The sequence below is a fragment of the Acinonyx jubatus genome, chromosome D1 (assembly GCF_027475565.1).
Source record: "Acinonyx jubatus isolate Ajub_Pintada_27869175 chromosome D1, VMU_Ajub_asm_v1.0, whole genome shotgun sequence".
NCBI lineage: Eukaryota > Metazoa > Chordata > Mammalia > Carnivora > Felidae > Acinonyx > Acinonyx jubatus.
Window position 1 is genome coordinate 64,354,261 of NC_069390.1, and position 14,186 is coordinate 64,368,446.

General features: G+C 40.2%; 1 protein-coding gene across 2 annotated transcripts in view; it reads right to left on the reverse strand.

Annotated features, from left to right (window-relative positions):
* Positions 1-3,123: 3,123 nt before the first annotated feature.
* The window catches only part of PRCP (prolylcarboxypeptidase), a 140,656-nt gene continuing 129,593 nt past the window's right edge, over positions 3,124-14,186 (reverse strand). Inside the window, exon 13 of one of the 2 annotated variants that reach the window (XR_008290521.1) lies at positions 3,124-3,857. The gene's annotated coding sequence lies outside the window, so the exon portion shown is untranslated. The remainder of the gene's footprint in view (positions 3,858-14,186) is intronic. The other variant, XR_008290520.1, reaches the window with a different exon arrangement.

Genomic DNA, 14,186 nt, shown 5'->3' on the forward strand with positions numbered 1-14,186 from the left:
AGCTAACCTCTTTCTGTCTTTTATTCACATTAAATGGAGGTAAGGTTGCCCACCTCATGGGTGCCTGTCATATTTAAAGGAAACATCCTGTGGAAAATCCTTATTTGTTGACTCTTGCATAGCCTGTGATGGGTATTTGCCCTTACTTTTCTAACACGCTACAAAGGTGACTATATTCCCTTATGTGTCTTTTCTGTCACAGGGTGTTCGTGAGGATTCAATGAGATTCCCTTATGTGTCTTTTCTGTCACAGGGTGTTCGTGAGGATTCAATGAGATCACATATATGAAGACATCATGATAGAAAAGACACATAAGATGTGTGATAAAGAGTTCTCTAAGTAAGTTATGATAATTTAGGTGCAGAGTCTGCCCCAGGGAAATGCAGACCACCTCTTATAAAACTCTTTTCTTTGAGGGGCACCTGCATGGCTCAGTTGGTTGAGCATCTTGATTTCAGCTCAGGTCACAATCCCAGGGTCCTGGGCCCTGCATCAGCCTCCCTGAGCACGGAGCCTACTTGGAATTCTCTCTCTTTCAATCCCTCTGCCCTTCCCCCACTCACAAGTGTGTGCTCTCTCTCTCTCTCTCTCTCTCTAAAATAAAAAAAAATTAAAAAATTATTTTCTTTAAGCCTCCATTTTCCAGGATGTAGCAAAATTTTTGAGCACCCTGAAGGTACAGACTTAGCAAAGAAGAGAAGCCAGAGAGCATTCCCATTGAAGTAGACACTATCCAAGCCAACATGGCTCAATCAAACTTTTTATTTTTTTAATTAAGGTGGCTCAGTTATAATATTCCTTTTATTAGAGTAACACAGGATTTTGTTCTTCATGATCGGGCTGTTTTACTCTTGGTGACATTTGCAGTAAGAAAATTGTGTGAGCCTGTTACCGATTTGTGTTTTTCACCTGTCAGATGTGGCTGTCAGCACTTACCTTCTCCTTTCTGACATGACCATTCCATAGGCCTTCAGGTCTGACAGCTAAGAACATCTTATTTTCACCTTCTTTTAACTGAGCAACTCTTACAAATCCCCAGACACAGATTGCATATGGCTTTACATTTAATTGATATCTTTAGTCTGAAAAATCTCTTGTAATCTGCAGAGAGTTAACTAAGCCCTAACATAATCATATTCAAAATAAATGGAATGTGAAAAGTTTCATATGTAAAATCCCTTCACTTCCTTATCTTTGGAGTTTTAAGCTCAGAGATTGTTTGGAGTTAATAAGGCCGGGTTCAAATTCTGGCCTGCCACTTGCTAGGTGAATGTCCTTGGAAAAGTCAGTTCATCTTCTAAGGCTCAGTTTCCTTATCTGAAAATTGGGATGGTCATAACTGTTCTCAGAGTATTTGTGAGAATTACAAGACATAGCAGGCAAATAATACCTCTGAGTCTTACTTTTTTCTCTCTGTACAACAGAGATCATCTCAACTCCTCAAGGTTTTTGTGAGTTGGGGCATATGAAAGCTCCTGGCATGAAACAGCAGCTCCACAAATTTCCATGTTCTTGATTCCTTAGGTCTCACCAGTTTCTTAACAACACATCACTCTATAAAATCAGCATCATTTGTTCTTTCCCCCAACAAAGTGATTATTTTCAAATGCAAGAGAGCAGCTATACTTGCCGGCTATAGAAACTTATAATGTAGCAGAGGAAGAGCTGAAATTAGAGCCTGAGATTGGAGTCCAATCTTGCCTTTTATTATCCAACTGGTTATATAAAAGTCACTTAACCATCTGAACCCCCAATATTCCCATGTATAAAATGGGAATAATAATGTGAGCCAATTTGATAAGGCTATTGTGAAAATCCATGTGAGCAAGAGGAAGTTCTTTGTCAACATAAAGCTATATAAAGACATGTAAGATACTCATGGCTTGGAAGTTCTATAGCCTGATTCACAAAATTGATCCTTAGACATAAAATATCCATCCAGTCACTTATTCATTCAGATATTATTGACACCAACAATGTTGGTATTAGTACTGGGGAATACAGATACCAGAAGCCATGATCTCTACCCTTTCTGATGGAAAGACATGCAAACAAGTCATTGTAATATAATGTAATACATGTCTCAATGGAAGTAAGTTAAAGGTGTAATAGTTGATGGGATCAAAGGACCCACCAGTCGGCTCAGAAAAGTCAGGGAAGCCTGCATAGACAGGTAGCATTTGAGCTAAGACTTAAATGATGCATTTGAGCATACCGAGAAAACAAGCAATATCTCTGGGAACAGCCCAAACAGAGACATGGTTATGTGAAAGTAAGGGTGTTTATGGAAAACTATAGAAAATAAGGCAATAAAGAATAATTTCTACTTGAAATAACTAACACCTGAAGCCAAAATAAATCCTTAGAGCTTCCAATATCCAACTAAATTGCTCATGTAGACCCTACCTCATGGTCTCAGTTTCTTTCCCCCTTGATCTACTTTCCTTTGGGGAAGAGCTCTATCTGGGATGAAATTAGTTTCAGCAGTCAGTGGCCAGATCCTGCCAAGCCCATCAGCCCCTCCTCCTACACCCTGAGTGAGCACACTCACTTGAATGGCTTTGACATCAATACACTTCACTTCCTATGGGGCAAAGGGACCCAGCTCCAGCCTGCGCAAGGGCCTCTCTGCAGAGCTCCAGACTAGAGCTCTTTTGCCCTAGTGATACCTAATGCTAAGCAAGTGGGATTAGTCTCCTTGGGAACCAAACCCCCCAGGGGCTCAAGGGCTGAACTGCCCCAAACAGTTTGGGAGAATTGAGATTTCATATTGTTCTTTTACACTTGGATTTCAGGACATTACTTAAACAAAAGCCCACCTGAGAGCTGCCTCCTTTCTTGTGGGTAAATATAGCAGCAGGATCAAGAGCTGACTTACTTATTTTGTTTTCCTCTTTGTAACTTTAATCATACTCCCTGCAGGACGATCTTAGTCCTCAGAGATGTCAGGAATGCACATTCATAAAGGGAAAAATAATTATGCATCTTTTCTCCCCTCCCCCATACCAATTTCTCATAGCTATTTTTGAAACCTCAAATAAAATAAATCAATTCCTCAATTTCACCACACAATTTATTATCATTTTCATCATGAAATAACATTACCTCACAAATTGAACATGCCCAAAAACATATCTCTTGGTTTGTTTTTGGTTTTTTTTGTCATCCTTTCCTCCTGCAAACCACATTCTACTAACACCAGATCTTAATTTCCATCTTAAAATATTAGATGTTATTCTGTTTGTCTATAGTTGTGTAGCAAACTACTCCAAAACTGAGTAGCTAAAAACAAACATTTTATTATATCTCACAGTATTATGGATTACTAATTGAGCGATGCTTGGCTGAGTCATCCTTCTGGTCCACTCCACATCGACTATAGGTGGTGTGGAGGATCCAAGATGGCATCATTCACATGACTGCACCTGTGCCTACAATGCTGGCCTCTCCAACATACTGGTCTAAGAGTACTCAGACTTCTTAGGCTCAGGTATCCCAGAGACAGTGCTGCAAGTGGCCTCATGTGGCACCTCCCAGGCTTCTTACAAACCAGCCCCAGAATTCCCAGAATGTCATTTTCACTACATCCTGTTGATCGAGCAAGTCACTAAGGCCAGATCAAATTCAAGGGGAGGGAAATTAGAATCCAACCCTCAATGGAAGAAATAGCAAAGAATTGTTTTGGTATGTCTCTTAAATCTCTGTTAATCTATATTGCCTCCACTTTCTGTTTTCTTTGCAATTGGTTTATTGAAGAAACTGGTCTTTGCCTTGTCATCTTTCCCACATTCTAAACTTGGTTAGTTGCATCCAATCTGCATGGTGTCATTTAACATGTTTCTTTGGTCCCTGTTTCCTGTAAATGGGAAGTAGAAGAGGCTTGATCAGATTCATGTTCTTTTTTATGCTATAGCATACACACATGCACACACACACACACACACACTATAGAATATATGCTACAATGTGTAATACTTTCATAATAACAATGCCAATGTTCTTAATAATATAATTACTACAAACATTTCTTTTTCTTTCCTTCTTTTTTCCCCCATCCTTTTGTCCTTCAAACATATCCCACTGGTGAGGAACAGTCTAATTACTATGTTTTAAATTTCACTTCAAAAAATCCTAGTGGTTATGTCACGAATTCAATAGACAGGTGGGTTCACTTGTTCTACTTTGTTTCATATAAAATTTGCTTTATACATGTTTAATTTTGTTTTATAATTTTTAAACATTTACATGGTTTCAAACTCAAAACTACACCATAAGACATAGTCAGGAAGGGCTAGCTTTCATTGTAGCCCCTCTACCCTATTTTGTCCCCTCTTCCAATAGGTTATCATCGTTGTTGTTTTGTTTGGGTTCAGGCTTATTCTTTGTTAGATAATCATATATATGCTTCCCTCTATCTTTTTTTTTTTTTTTTTTACTTCACAATAATATATCTTCATTCCTTTTCTTTTATAGTTGTATAGTATTCCACTGGGTGGATCTAACACAGTTTATTCAACCAGTCCTGTTATGATTAACTTAGCTGGGTTTTTTTCCCAGACCTTTTGTATCACAAATAGTGCTGCAATGAATAGCTTCAGTGTAAAACCAAGATTTACTACCTATTCGTCTGGTTCTCCTTTCATGGTATCAGTGTAGTTATGAATTGCTTAGGATAAAAAGAAGAATCCTTGCTACTAGACACAGTCAGATATTTCTTTCAAGGGTTCCCATCAAGAGGAAAGTATAAAATGGAGTGACCAATCTTCATAAATAACAGCTGTGGCTGATCATTATAAAAATGGCCCCAATAAATCACTGATCCCTGGGTCCAAGCCCCTTTACAATGTGACATTGAAACTTCCCATGCGGTTTATTTCTCCACACTTTTAAGTCTGTGTTGGAGATAGCACACAAGTTCCAAACCTTTGCAACTTCCAACTCAAGAGATTATGCAGCTTCCACTTTCATATTGAGACCCCCACACTATGAACAATCCTAGGAGAATCCTGATGATGGGCAGCACCACTGCCAGGCATGCCAGTGAAGCCACTCAGCACCTTCCAAACCCACTCAAATCATCAGATAACTGAAGCACATGAGTGGTTCCAGGAAAGACCTGAGAAATAACCACTCACATTGCCAACCTATACAACCATATGAGGTAATAAATTTTAGTTCTAAGCCAATAAATATTGTGATGGTTTGTCATGAAATAACTTTCATGGGCTATTTGTTAAATAATAGCCTTCTCTGCAGAAGAATAGCCCCGCACTTCAATAAATCTATCAAAAGCAACTAAACAGAAAGCTTTCATTCTAATGGAATACCTTGGAAATATCTCTTGAGCAAGATAATCCTTGCCCTACACAGGAAACAGCAGATGTTGGCGAGGATGCAAATAAAGGGGAACCCTTACACTGTTGGTGGGAATGCAAACTGGTGCAGCCACTCTGGAAAACAGTGTGGAGGTTCCTGAAAAAATTAAAAATAGAACTACCCAACCACCCAGCAATCGCCACCACTAGGTATTTACCCAAAGGACACAAAAATACTGATTCAAAGGAGTACATGCACCCCAAAGTTTATAGCAGCATTATCATCAATAGCCAAGTTATGGAAAGATCTCAAATGGCCACTGACTGATAAATGGCCCAAATGGCCATTACTCAGCCATCAAAAAGAATGAAATAAAAGAATGAAATCACTAAATTCTAAATTCTAAACGTGAAACCAATTTTTACCATATATGTTAACTAACCAGAATTTAAATAAAAACTTGAAATAAAAAAATAAAAGATGATCCCTTAATTAAAAAAAAAAAAAAAAGCTAATCCCTGCCCTGCCTATTTCAACTGAGATAATGGATGTGAAAGCACTTTGCAAACTGGAACGCATCCTACCAGTGTCTGTCCAATTTTTTTAAGGTTTATTTATTTTTGAGAGAGAAAGAGCGCAAGTGGGGGAGGGGCAAAAAGAGAGGAGGACGGAGGATCCCAAGCAGTCTCTGCAGCAAGCCTGATGCAGGCTCAAACCCACGAACTCGTGAACCATGGGAACCACCTGAGCCAAACCACCTGAGTCGAAGCTGGACGCTCAACAGACTGAGCCACCCAGGAGCCCTGTCCAATTTTTTTTTTTTTAATGCTATGAGCTTTCTAGAATATTGCTAAACCAGGGCAGCAAGCCGTACCATAAAAGCAACATTAGACTCTCCTACCCTAGACAATCACTAAGCCAGTGTTTCCTATACTGTGCCCTCCATCCCCTGCTTGTTATCAATGATTGATTGCTCAGGTGATCCCTAGTGATTTCAAAAGAAAAGAGAGCTGAAACAATTTTGTGGGAATATATTCCATAAATTTTAAATTAAAAATTAATTATGACTTTCACAGAAATCACAATTTAATCTTTTTTTTTGACAGAGAGATAGAGAGTGAGCACAAACAGGGGGTGCAAGTGGGGGGTGGGGTGGAGGGGGAGAGAGAGAATCTTAAGTAGGCTCCATGTGGGGATTGGTCTCATGACCCTGAGATCATGACCTGAGCTGAAATCGAGTTGGCAGCTTAACTGACTGAGTCACCCAGGCACCCATCAATTTATTCTTTATCATCACATCCTAGTTATTACACATGTATTATAATATGTTTGTTCTGAATATGTTTGTTCTAATTAAATTATGTGACCATTCAGTTAAGAGAGGTGCTTTTCACCTCATTTTTATATAATTTACACATTACAGGTTTTGTTGGTAACATTTTCACTCTCTTCATTATTAATACAGTACATCTGGATGTTAAATCTATGAAAGCAGATCAATAGCTTCAAAGCAGTTTTTGTAGTACTAAATTAGTGAGGAAATGTAAAAAACATTATAAATGTATGTTATGTATAGTGAATAAGACAAATGAAAATATAAAATGTATATGCTGGCATAAATGTATCTATAAGCATAATAATTTATAAAAGCATGGCAAAAGAAAAGAAAAAGGAAGAAGAAATTTGGAAGCTAGCTGATTTGGAAACTAGCTGACCAGGAAAGCTTCAGTATTTAAGAAAGCAAGAGTGAGGAGAGGTACTGAAAATAGGAGAATTGGTTGAAAGCCTGTGTAAGAAGCAGTTAGGTTCTAAGATCCCTTCCCCAACCCATGCAGCCACATAACAACATCTCTCCTACTTGGATTTGAAAACAAGATTTTTATTTCTATGAAACTGAACCATAATGGTTCTAGTCTAGGAGATTCCATGTGCAATGGAGAGGGAGCAATGAGACATTGTACTGAAAACAGAGGATTAAATGAGGTTCTGCATCATGAATTATGACCTTCAACCTTTTCAGTCAGTTTCTAGAATGTTTGCAGCAAGTTACCTACTCCTCAATCAGGAAATTGGAGTTGTCTTCTCTGTGCAGTTACCAGCACAAGAGAAAAAGTTGGGTGGCCTTCCAGTAAGCTTTTTAGTTATCCACTCTTAAACATAAATTGTCATGCAAGGTTCATCAAATATTTGGGCAATGTCCTCAACATGGATGGCAGAGACAAACAAACAAAAACAAAACAAAACAAAAGCAAAAACCTTGGGAGATGAGAGTCCCAGAGGAAACTGACAATGCAAAAAACAAAAGAAAACTCCCTATAAATTATAATTTAAAGAGATAAAATAACATTAAAAAGATAAGAGAAAATATTGCAGTCATGAAACAAGAATTAGATGCTACCAAAAAAGGAAACGGTATCAAAAAATAAAGAGCTCTTAGAAACTTGTGGTAATACATTTTAAAAAGTCAAGAGAAGAACTGGAAGATAAAGTTGAGGAAATATCCTAGAAAAAACAAAAAGTCAAAGAGATGTTCAATATTTAGCCTAAAGAAATTTCAGAAAAGAGAATAGATAAGTCAGAGAAGAAAATATTATGAAAGAAATTAAAGAAGGAAATTTTGTAGAATTATAAGATATGCATTTCCAGAATAGAAGAACCCCCTAAATGCCTGGCAAACTTAATGAAAAAAGACTCACACCAAAGCATATTATAAATTTTTAGAATATCAAGGAATAAAGGACTCTAGAGAAAAATTACCATCATGAACAAAAAATGAAAATAAAAATGGAATCAGAATACCATCAGATTTCTCATTAACAATAGTTGGAAAACAATGGAGCAATGAACTTAAAAATCTGAAAGAAAATTATTTCCTACTTAGAATTCTATACCAAACCCAATGGTCACTCAAGCATAAGCAGAGCATAGCCACATTTTCAGATACAATATCTTATAAAATTATCTCTCAAGAAACTTTTCTCAGGGAACCAAGAATAATGTACTCCATTAAGAAACAGAAGAAAAGAGTATCCAGAAAACAGGAGATCCATCATGAGATAGAATCAAATAGAATTCCCTGGATGATGACCAAGAAAATATCACAACAATAACCATATAGAGACTGAGGGATGACAATCAATCCAAATCTAAACAGGAAAATGGAGAATTCCTGGAGAAGGAGGGGATGTCTCAAAACAAATAAATGGAAATGACAGATATACATATGTGTTTGACCATAATGGTAGGAGGTGGCAGATACCCTTGCTGCTCTCAACATCCTACCCTTATTCTTATCCTTACCTGACAGGGCCCACCTACTTCTGTGGAGGCTGAATATGACAGACAATTGCACTTCCCTTTTAACTACAGCATGGGCTCGAGATCCAATCTTGGCCAATGAGACATTAAGAGAAATCTATTCTTGGAATTCAAGGAAAGTACCCCCTTACCTACATATCAAAAAGAGAGATAAAAGGAGAGAAAAGAAAGTGGAGAAGAAATGTTCTCCTTCCTGCCTTTGTTCATATGCAAATGATATTTGGAGCTGTGGCAGCCATCTTATAACCATGAAGGGGCAAGCCAAAAAAACAAAAAAATCAACATGCTGAGGTTGGCAGACCAGAAATGTGAAAAGCACCTGAATCCTCAATGATATTATAATGTCACTGCATTAACTAACCCCAGAACTCTCTATCTGCAGACTTCTTGAAGGGTGAAATAATAAACCTCTTTTGTTTAGGCTACTTTTAGCTGGGCATAATGCTACTTGCAATCAAAAGCATTCTGAATTCTATAAGAAGGTGTTACCATTCTGTTAACCTGTTTAGGGAAGAATTAGTGAAATGTATATAGAAAACTAAGTCCCCCTCCACCAAAATAAGGCAGTTATTAACATAGGGTAAAACAAAAGCTGTACAAGAAATTTCAATAAAATGTAAATGAGCTGTGAAGAATATTTACTAATAATAGAATAATCATTGAATATTAATTAAACTAAACTTTGTGCTAGAACTATATCAAGGGAGGACTGGAAAACAGATGGAAAAGATATTAAGTGTTCTATAACCAATAGTTTCAGGGAAGGCAGCCTTTTGAGGGATAACACGGAAGATAAAAGGGAGAGAAATCAGAATTGGACAAGGAGAGCCTTCAGATTCCAATGCATATCTGAGACTTCTGAAAGGAAAGGAAAGAAGAGGCCAAATCCAGCAGGGAGGGCCTCAGACAGTTCCGTAGATCTGACAGAAGTCTCTGCAAGCCCAGAGACGTCTGCTGCAAAGAGGACTCATTAAAGGAGTACTGCACTAGGCAGAAGTAGCTAGGTTTTTGCATCACCACTTCAAGCAGTTGTCTGAAGGGGTCGCCTCAATGAGAGCATGATCTCAGCTTAGAAGAAGAAGCTTGGGGTGCCTGGGTGGCTCAGTCGGTTAAGTGGCCGGTCGACTTTGGCTCAGGTCTCATGGTTTGTGAGTTCAAGCCCAGGGTCAGGTTCTGTGCTGTCAGCTCAGAGCCTGGAGCCTGCTTCAGATTCTGTGTGTCCCTCTCTCTCTGCCCTCCCCTGCTCACACTCTGTCTCTGTCTCTCTCAAAAAATAAAAATAAACATTAAAAAAAAAAAGAACAAATGAGAAAAATTACACGTCCCTGCATGTGGTTCAGACTTCATTCAAATACCTGATTGCATACCCCTCTTAGAGACTTAAGTTGAATCAATGCGGAGCAATATCCATCAGGGCAGAGCATAAGGCTGCTCTGAGCCCACGGAGGTTTACACCAGAATGTGACAAGTGCCAACACTGGAGACACGCAGGGTCTCAGCAAGGCCGGGTAACTTGAGCAGCCCTCAGCCTAATATCCGGTACGCCAGACAGAAATGCTTAAAGACCTAGATCCTATTATATGAGGTTGAATTCATTCAATTAAACAGCTTAAGCAGCTCGGATCAGCCGCTGGAACCCTTCTCTGCGGAGTGCTAAAACAATGGCCTAAGGGGCAGCTGAAGTTTGTTTTCTCTTGTGTGAGGCCAGCTGGAGTTGCCTAGCACATGGCCAAACTGGGGAGGGCCAACACGACATAATTGCATTAAACCTGCCTGTTCTTTCCGGAAAGCATTTCCTGACAGCACCAAGGAGGAAATGAATAAAGGGGGAGCTTTTAAGTCTTAGGATACCACCCTATCTTTCAATCTCCCTCCCCCAATCCCTCAAAATCACTTTTATGAAAAGAGAACCTGAATTTAGACTCCCCTACCTAAACACTTGTTTTGCTATATTATGCTTGGTCTTTCCTCATTATTGTTACAATGACTTTTGTTGGGCATAGCATTAGGGGCAGCTGAAAATAAACTAGGGTATAGGTCTATAAGGTAGAATAAGGTATCACTAATTCCACTGCACTTTCTGAGAATCCTATTCTGCTTTCAAATCCATATTAAATGTTAACCTTTCTCTCAAAAAGCCCTCCCAGGTCTTTGTTACCACCAACTCAGGCTGCCATATCTCCCTCCCTCCTGCTTTCCTGATGCTTTACCTCAGTCTCTTTAATGACACTTTTTTATTCATCCACCCATTCACTCAACAAGCATTTACTGAGTTCCCACTGTACATCTGAAGTATACTGGACACCTTCATTATTCATTTAACCCTCACAATAACGCTTCCAGGTAGTTAATATCATCCCCATTGTACTGAAGATACCTAAACTCACAGAGCTTAGGCACCTTGTTGATGGTCAAGGAGCTGGTACAGACAGCGTTTAGCTTCAAATATAAGTCCAGTGTCTCCATGCCCAGTCTGCCGTATATCAGCTATTTGTGTACTTGTCTATCTCTGTCCCTTAAGAAATATCTATTGGGGGGCATGTGGGTGGCTTAGTCAGTGAAGCATCTGATGATTCATGGGTTCAAGCCCTGCATCAGGCTCCTTGCTGACAGTGCAGAGCCTACTTGGGATTTTCTGTCTCTTCCTCTCTCTCTGCCTCTCCCCTACTCTCTCTCTCTCAAAATAAGTAAACTTAAAAAAAAAAAAAAAGAAATATCTATTGGGACCTACTATGTGGTAGGCACCATCCTAAGCACCAAAGATACACATGTAATTAAGTCCTGGTCCTAAGAAGACAGATATATTCCCAATGATTTATTTTAGTCCAACAGTCATGTCAATTTATTCATTCAGCAGACATTTGCTGAGCACCTGCAATATCCTAGGTACACCACGCTCTAGACATGGAGAAATGCCAGACGTGTTTTCTGTCCTCAGGACAGCGTTCGAATAGAGGCACATGGAGCACAGAAGGGGGAGAAGCCTTCATAAAGAACATGCTGTTGAGATGTGCTGTAAAAGATAAGGAGAGTTTTGGTAAATAAAAGTTTTTAAAAATTTTTTTTTTTTAACGTTTATTTATTTTTGAGACAGAGACAGAGCATGAACAGGGGAGGGGCAGAGAGAGAGGGAGACACAGAATCGGAAGCAGGCTCCAGACTCTGAGCCATCAGCCCAGAGCCCGACGCGGGGCTCGAACTCACCGACCGTGAGATCGTGACCTGAGCTGAAGTCGGATGCGCAACCGACTGAGCCACCCAGGCGCCCCTGGTAAATAAAAGTTTTTAAAAAGGTGGTGGGAAGGGCATCCTACAGAGAGCCTCATAAGCCAGGACACAGAGGTATAAAAGTGCAGGGTAGTGTCAGGGTAACTGCGGGAGTACCATGTCGTTGGAATATAGGGTGTGAGACAGGGAGTAGAGAGAGACAAGACCAGAAAGGGTGCCTCAAATGCTATGCAGAGGAGCTTAGATTTGATCTTAGGAAAATGGAGAGAACCACCGGAGATTTCTGAGCAGAGGAGCTTATTTATCTTTGTGTTCCATGGCATGTGGCAAACCGCCTCATCCGTGGTAGCAGTTTTTAGCCTCTGTCACTTTCCTGGCACCAGAGAAGACTTTGGCCCCCAACCTGATGCCATGCTCTGTTTACAGAAGAAAAATAATGCCCATGCTCTTGCGTATAGCAATTTCCTTGCCAGCGCCTCTGCCAAGTCATCCCAGGTCTGAGAGCAATCTTTTTCTTTTATCCAAGGCCAAATTGCTGACTCCATGTTGTTGTCACTGCTACAGACTCTGCTAATTTCTCCTTGGTGAACTGAAGCTGGTCCAGTAGAAGCTCTAGACTGGGAGATTTAAGGAACCAGTGTCCTGATCCCTGCTTCACAACTACCTAGAGTGTTACCTTGGCCTGTCTCCCATCTATAAAATGGATAGATGATCTCGACATTCTCTTCCAAACTTGAGAATCTTGCCAACATACCTTCAGTGGGGCCAGATGGTAGCTATATCTACAACATTCTGCTTTACCATGCAGCAGAATAATTTTCTGTGGTTGTAATTTGTTTTATTCTCTCTGTACTTTGCCTTACATGTCCAACCACCACGAACTAACTCTGTGCCCTTTCTAGAAAGGTTGCTAGGGACATTTGCACCTATGCCTCAGGAGAGTTTTGTGTTGCCAAGCTAGAAGCAGAAGTCGCTAAAGAAAACCCTCTGCGTCTTTTTTTTTTTTTTTCTCTTTATTTGAGAGAGAGAGAGAGAGAGAGCATGAGTGGGGTAGAGGGGCAGAGGGAGAGAAAGAAAGAGAGAGAATCTTAAGCAGGACCCATGCTCAGCACAGAGCCCAATCTGGGGCTCGATCCCATGACTCTGGGATCATGACCCTAGCTGAAACCAAGAGTTGGCTGCTCAACCAAATGAGCCACCCAGGCGTCCCTCTACCAGTCTGTTTTGAAAGCCTAAATGCACTGAGGATATTAGGTTATTTTTTCCAAAATAGGGCCCAGAGAGAAAGGAGCACTCTTCAGAAGAGGGAGGCAGGAATGGCAAGGTTGAGAATTTCTGTCTTAGTATGACTGATTTTCCAAGGGAGTACATTTTTGAAAATAACTTTTTTAAATGTTTATTTTTGACAGAGAGACACAGCATGAGTGGGGGAGGGGCAGAGCAAGAGGGAGACACAGAATCCGAAGCAGGCTCCAGGCCCTGAGCTGTCAGCAGCACAGAGCCCAACTCAGGGCTCGAACTCACAAACCATGAGATCATGACCTGAGCCAAAGTCGGAAGCTCAACCGACTGAGCCACCCAAGAGCCCCCACATTTTTGAGAATAAAAGGTAAAATTGCTTATCAGTAATTACACTGGAAGCAAGGCATAAACCAGGATGGTCATAGGCAAACTTCATGGTGCAGTCACTCTATACCATCATTAAATCCAAGAATTGTGGCATCAAGACTCACTGTTCGAAAGACATCACTAATCAATCATCACATTCTTTCTACCTAACCCAGATGAGCTTAGAACCCTTCTCAAAATGGTACTCCTGACACTACTAATCTATCAGTTTTGGCCCTTGAGTTGAAATCTTTTTATCACAGGTAACTTTGTAATAAAAATCATACAAAGTGGAAATCATGGTACTCTGCCCAGATCCCTTCTGGGAGCTGATGAACCCATCCCCCAGCAGCTGACTCTATTGTCTACTAATGGCTGACAGCCCTAGCCCTTATCAAGCATTGCCCACTGCTGAGGGAATTGCCTTGCTCAAGGTCATATCCTTCCCCAGGTGCACCAGAGACCAATGACTGGCAGATGGAGGGCTACAAAGGCCAGAACCCCCACCTTGCTTCAATTTGAGTCAAGTGTGAAAGGCCATCCTAGGTCCAGAGCTTTCCACAAGATCAGCTGAGGCTGATAGCAGGTCACCTTCTTCTGCACAATCTTGACTTTCTCACTTCCTACAGGTGTATCTACGGAGAGCCCCCTCAATCAACCTTCTGAGCACAACTCTCCATCTCAAGGTCTGTTTCTAGGGATCCTTATCTGAGGA